The sequence below is a fragment of the Polistes fuscatus genome, unplaced genomic scaffold (genome assembly GCF_010416935.1).
Source record: "Polistes fuscatus isolate 324 unplaced genomic scaffold, CU_Pfus_HIC Scaffold127, whole genome shotgun sequence".
In the NCBI taxonomy this organism is placed as follows: Eukaryota; Metazoa; Arthropoda; class Insecta; order Hymenoptera; family Vespidae; genus Polistes; species Polistes fuscatus.
The window spans coordinates 39232-45474 of NW_025113028.1; the positions used below are offsets into that span (position 1 = coordinate 39232).

At 28.1% G+C, this 6243-nt stretch overlaps 2 long non-coding RNA genes across 2 annotated transcripts; both read right to left on the reverse strand.

Annotated features, from left to right (window-relative positions):
- Positions 1–204: 204 nt before the first annotated feature.
- Positions 205–665, reverse strand: LOC122513664. The gene is made up of 2 exons (XR_006302821.1): positions 580–665; positions 205–512 (listed from the first exon to the last, which is right to left on the reverse strand). It is a non-coding gene; the product is annotated as an uncharacterized LOC122513664 (long non-coding RNA).
- A 1496-nt stretch (positions 666–2161) lies between these two features.
- Positions 2162–2623, reverse strand: LOC122513665. The gene is made up of 2 exons (XR_006302822.1): positions 2497–2623; positions 2162–2367 (listed from the first exon to the last, which is right to left on the reverse strand). It is a non-coding gene; the product is annotated as an uncharacterized LOC122513665 (long non-coding RNA).
- Between the last annotated feature and the right edge of the window lie 3620 nt (positions 2624–6243).

The following is a 6243-nucleotide window of genomic DNA, read 5'->3' on the forward strand; positions in this document are numbered from 1 at the left end:
ATTGCTATTCTACTTACTATTGTCTGTTATAATATCAAAATAAAAAGAGAACGTTTGTAATTCATCAGTATTCTTAGATTTAAATAAAAAATTATCATCGTATGGTTGGACATAAAAAATTGCACAACTTGTTATCTAATTTTTCCATTTTCAACCTATATTTGTGATCACTATAGAGAAGGAATGAAAAGAAATAAAACACAATTCTGTAACCATCTTCTGTTTTACACTCTGCTATACAAAATTTACCCACTGATGATATCGCTGAACTAACAAAGTCGGACTGCCTCACAGTCATGTCGATAGTCATGGTCACAATGTTAGTTGTTTCATTCGCATTGTGACAGATAGCAAATTCTCCAGCTTTAACATTTGATCATTTGTATTGAATTATACATTTTAAATTTGGTATACTAATAGACTCATTATCATATAACCAAGTTTCACTCAACATTAAAATTTGAGATTTTTTTATAAATGAATCAATAAGATCACCGGAGTGAGCCTGCAGACTTTGATAATGGAAAGTATCAAATTGATGATAATTGCTATCTGCTAAACTCATACAAATTTTTGTACCAGTAATCACAGGCTGAGGCGATGGTGCAGAAGTCATTAGTAAATTCGAAGTTGATGGAGTACATAAAATTTCATTCACAGACAATTATATGCTTGTGCAATCATTTTTTTTCACAGCCTATACGCCTAACAACGTTCTACATTGGTATGAGCTGCATTCGCCAAGATGTGGGTATACTCACCTCACTCGTCAGTAATAAAATAAAGATTGCGCAATCTCTTCCTGTAAAAAGAATGAAAGTTAATGCAATAAAATATATTTTACAATGTTTTAAATAAGTAATTTTTAACATTAATATAATATTTGTTTCTCTTTTTCTTTTTAAACAATATTTCTATTTTTACCTATAATAGATTCTTGTTTAAATTATTTTTTGTTACTGTAGATGCATTCTATACGTAATAATTCACATGAAACCTCTGCGAATTAAAGAATCTTCCAATATAATATTTCCTATTTATATTTTAAATTTGTAATAACTAGGAAGCATTCCTTCTTCAATTTTTTCAATAGAAAATAAATGCACATGGTTTCTTTGCAGTGTGGTAAAAAGAAGACGGTGTCTTCCAAAATCTTTCATGATTGCAGTGTTGTCAGCTTTTTCTTATCGTATTGGAAAGTTATATACTCTCTTTTCCAGTAAAATAATTGAAAACCTATGAAGAAAGAATAAGTTTATTATTACTATAAATAAATATTTTTCAAGAAAATTATAATATTTGTTTCTTTTTCAGAAGCAAAATTTTTATTTTTACCTTTTAAAAGATTCACGTCTTGCTTATTCTTTATAACTGCAACTGAATTTTATTCGCATAAAAATATAAATGGAATCTCTATGAAGAAGACATTAGTTGATGCAAGTCTACAATATTTTCTTGCAAGTTAATAAGCCATAATATCTCTTTCAATACCTGGTATGACGCTTGGAAAAACATTACGCACAAGTATATATTTTCTTAATATATTGTATTTGCTATTAGTTTTTCAAATTTATAATAACTAAGATGCATTTTTTCTTCACTTCCTTTGATAGAATATTAATAGATTTGATTTTCTCCCATTATACGTAAAAAGAAGGCGGTATCTTCCAAAATCTATAATGATTGCAGTGTTGTCAGCTTTTTCTCATCGTTGTTGAAAGTTATATACTTTTTCTTCCAGTAAAATAATTGAAAACCTATGGAGAAAGAATAAGTTTAATAATGCCATAAATAATTATTTTTTAAGAGAATTATATAATGTTTACCTTTTAACAGATTCTGGTATTGATTATTCCTTGTAACTGCGGCTGCATTTTATTTGCATAATAATTCACATAGACTCTCTATGAAGGAAACATTAGTTAAAAGAAATCTTTATATCGTTAACCCATTGAAAAATGAAATTTATATGCATAGATCCGATGCTGTAATGGACTTTTTTTCTTGGACGTGTTACGGTCTTTGATTGGAATAAAAAATGAAGAGCCGCATACTTAGATAAATCTAATTAAGAAAGTAGTTAATGTATGAAATATAAAAAATATAAAAAGAGAAGCAGAGCATATAAATTAAATTAAAAAACAATATAATACATATATTTTACAGAGTAAAGTATTTTAATTGAACAAAATATTGCTATTCTACTTACTATTGTCTGTTATAATACCAGGATAAAGAGAACGCTTTATAACTCATCAATTTCATCTTAGATCGAAATCAGAAAAATGTCATCGTATGGTAAAGGCATAAAAAAAATCACACAGCATGTTATCTTGTTTATTCATGTTTAACCTAAGTTGATGATCACTATAGAGAAGAAATGAAACGTATTAAAACTAATAAATGATAATACATACCTCAGTTAACCTAAAAAACTAATAAATAATAATACATATCTCAGTTAACCTCAAATAACTAATAAATAATAATACATACCTCAATTAACTTCAAAAAAGACTTTTATTACTAATATTCACAAATGATAAAAATCACAAAAATGTAAAATAAGAGCGACGATGATAACGTCAGTTATTCGTCCTTCTTTCACAACACTATTCGTTGATCACCTGTACGGTTTAATAACAATTACTAATGTATCTTTATTTAACGAACTTTTATAAACTGAATACGTTCTCACTTTCTTTGCTTATATACCATCATAGAGGCGCGCGGATCATACTTAGCGCGCCAAGTTTAAAGAAAATATATCTCTTTACATATATATATTTATTTATGAATGTTTTCTATAATTTTTCACTATACTCATATTATATATATATATATATATATATAGGACAATTCTTTGCTTGGTAATGATAGTAACTACGGTTGAATAATTAGTACAAACGGTTGATGCAAGTTAAAACTGAATCAACAATGTACAGCTTCCTTTTATTATGATTAAAACGAATATAACTTAAATCAATACACATAGATTATAACAAAATATCTCTACGAGTTTACTTCTCGTCTCACGTAGTTACGGCTCTCAAGTGCCACGCCCAGGCGACTTCAGCTTGTCTGTGTGGCCGTCACGCCAAAGCTTGGCGCCACCGGCACTCCTACCATCACGCCTCTAGTGACGAAACCAAAGAATTAAGAAAACACCAAGTATATGAAAAACCGCTACTATTCGCTCTCTCCGTTCCAAACACCGAGCGAGATACACGCGTTTTACTAGCAGCGACCAAAAGACTGAACACTAGTTACTACTTCCGTTTCTCTTTATTACATTTTGTTAAGTTTAAAATATATATTTATAAATCCTTTTTGATACGTTTAAAATATAAAATATTCTAATAATAATATTCCTAGTGAATTAATAATTATTGCATACCGACGAACACACTACATCTGAGTGTCAAGCAGCACCCTCTAGCGAGTCGCCTTACAGTTTGGATTTATTCCCAAACTTATATATATACACATATTAGAATATAAAAAATATTGAATTTATTGAATAATTCTTATATTTTAAATTAAACGAAATAATAGTTGTATTATTATTTAAAGTAATAATTAGTTATTATTTATGTTTGTTTGTTTTAAATTATTTATCAGACTATTATATTATACTTCCAATCACATTGAATGAATTCGTATTGTTTTATAATAAATGTATAAATAAAAATGTATGATTTTATTTCTCATTTTATATTATTTAAACACGAAAAACACATAATTCAAATCTTTTTTTTTAAATTTACAATAATTTATCCAGTTTAAATCAGGATTTATAGATGCCGGAATGTTTTCCGATAATTGCGTTGAAATTTTCAAATATCTTCTTTAGTAGATAATTTGTTTTATCTTCGATTTTTTATCTTTTATATTATTTTCTATTACTTCTTTAGTATCGATTATTTTATTTTCTATATTTTAACAGGTCTTGAAAAAATTTATTAATTCTGATGTTAAAACAATTGTTAATAATAACTAAAATATCAACATTTATCTGCTTCGATTACAGTATTATCTTCATCATAATAGTTATTTTCTAAAAAAAAAATGTATTAACGTATTCTTTTGGCTGTAGTAATGTAGTGGCTATAGTAGCTACAGTGTGTGTATGTTTTCCACGTCGCCGATCCTATTATTCTTGACAGCTCTAACAAGTATGTTTACCTTTCTTTTTTTCTTTTTCTCTTCGTTCTTTTTCTTTGCTTTCTTATTTCTTTTTTCGTTATTATGAAGTAAACTTAATATATTTTTTTTCTATTTTTTCAATAGTTTTTTATAATAATTTTATAAAAATATAATTTAAAAATGCATTTATATTATGGGCAGTGCAAATTTATTTTTGGCTTACGATATAATTTTTTTAAGGAAAATTTATTAAGAAAAAATAAAAAGAAAGAAAAATTTAATATAAATTTTTAAGAAAATAAGAAAGAATTATTGTTTTTTTTTATTCAAGGTTTATTATTTTTGACAATAAATAAAGAAACAGCGTGCCATAAGCATCAAGATTCGATTTAAAAACGCCGCGCTTATACGCCGATATATAGATATACAAAACGCTCGACGCACGATGGCCAAGACGTAAAATTCTGTCTACCGAATGAAAAAATAGAAAGAGAGAAATATCGGTTGGAAAAGAAATACTCGCTATCGCCTAAACAAATAGAAGGGGAGAAATATCGGTTTCTTCTTTCAGTCGCACTTGCATTCAAGACCGAGAGTCCCAAAGATTGCCGAAGATCCTTCGTTTATGGATTAGTTCACACGGACGCTCGCACGCACACTAGCCCGCTCGCGTGTAAAAGCCGACTGAAAGGCGAGACTTGCTTCCCCACTCTTACAATTTCTTTACCATCTTTTCCTCGCTTATTTTGCAAATACGAAGATAAACTTTACGACATTTTTTATGTATTTTCAATTCTCTACAACTTTTGTTAAAATTTTTTTCGATTAATGCCTAGATTCTAAGAAAAGCCATTTTTACCCTTTTTTTACCCATTTTTTACCTTTTTTCTTAAAAATGCGCATTCGACTGAAAAAAATAAAACCATTCGATTCAGCGTCGTTAATTTACTCTTAGATCAAATTTTCGGACTTCCAACAAAAGTTAAGAAGTTTCGCCCTTTTTGACTAGCCTAAAGAATTGTTACTGGGTTAGCGAATAATGAAATTTTAATGTTAAAAAGTGGAGGTGAAGAGAATTTGCTTGGAGTTCTATTGCAGTGATAGTAGATAATTAAATATTGAAGTAAGATGCTTACCTTTTTCTGCTGCTGATAGGATAGGCCTCTGGCTCTGATTCAATCAACACAAATAGAATAATTCTAGTCGCGGGTAATTAATGTATTTTACTGACTAATAATTCATTTATCTTTAATATTTATTCTTTTACGCTACTGATCAATCATACAGAATGTTTCATTGATTTTACAGAATGCAGAATACGACATGTAAATAAAAACAGAATACAGACTTTAGCTGAATATGGATTTATTAATTAAAACAGACTTCCTAACTCACAAGGAGACCGTCAGATTGACACCTCTCAAATTTGTTCAAACTTTACACACTTGTAGTAGTCTATGTGAATCTTGTATTTAAAAAAAAAAAGTAGATATTAAAGCGTTTTCGAAAAAACGGGAGTAGAAATTTGGCAAAAATGATTTCGTTTCTTTTATGTCGTCGGATCGATTCATCGAGAGGGAAAATATTTTTTCCGAGCTTCTTTTATTTTTTGTTTTTGTTATTATGAAGTATGTTAATTAATTTTATTTTTTTTCTAGAGAGTACGTTATATTATTTTTTCTAATATAATAAAAAAAAGAGGGGCATTTAGATTAAAAAGCTTGTAAAGTTTCCTCTTTTTTCAACGTTATGGTTTTATTAAGAATCAACGTTATTACGCAAGAGTTAATTAATAATTATAAATAGAATTACAAACAATAAATAACAAACAGTTGTTTTTTTACTTGCCTGAAACGATTTATTTTTCAGAATAAATCGTCGTACGGACATACAAACATAAATTTAATCCGGTTTCGTCAGTATTGATTAGAAATAAAAAAAGACAAGTACAGAGAGTTAATAATAATCGAAGATATATTCTGTGTTATTGAATACAGAAAATCAGCATTCATTTAATTATATTACACCGGCTGGATCTTTAATAAACTTTTGCGTATTTAAAGAATTCATTCGCTTGCGATAGATATTGTTTTAAGA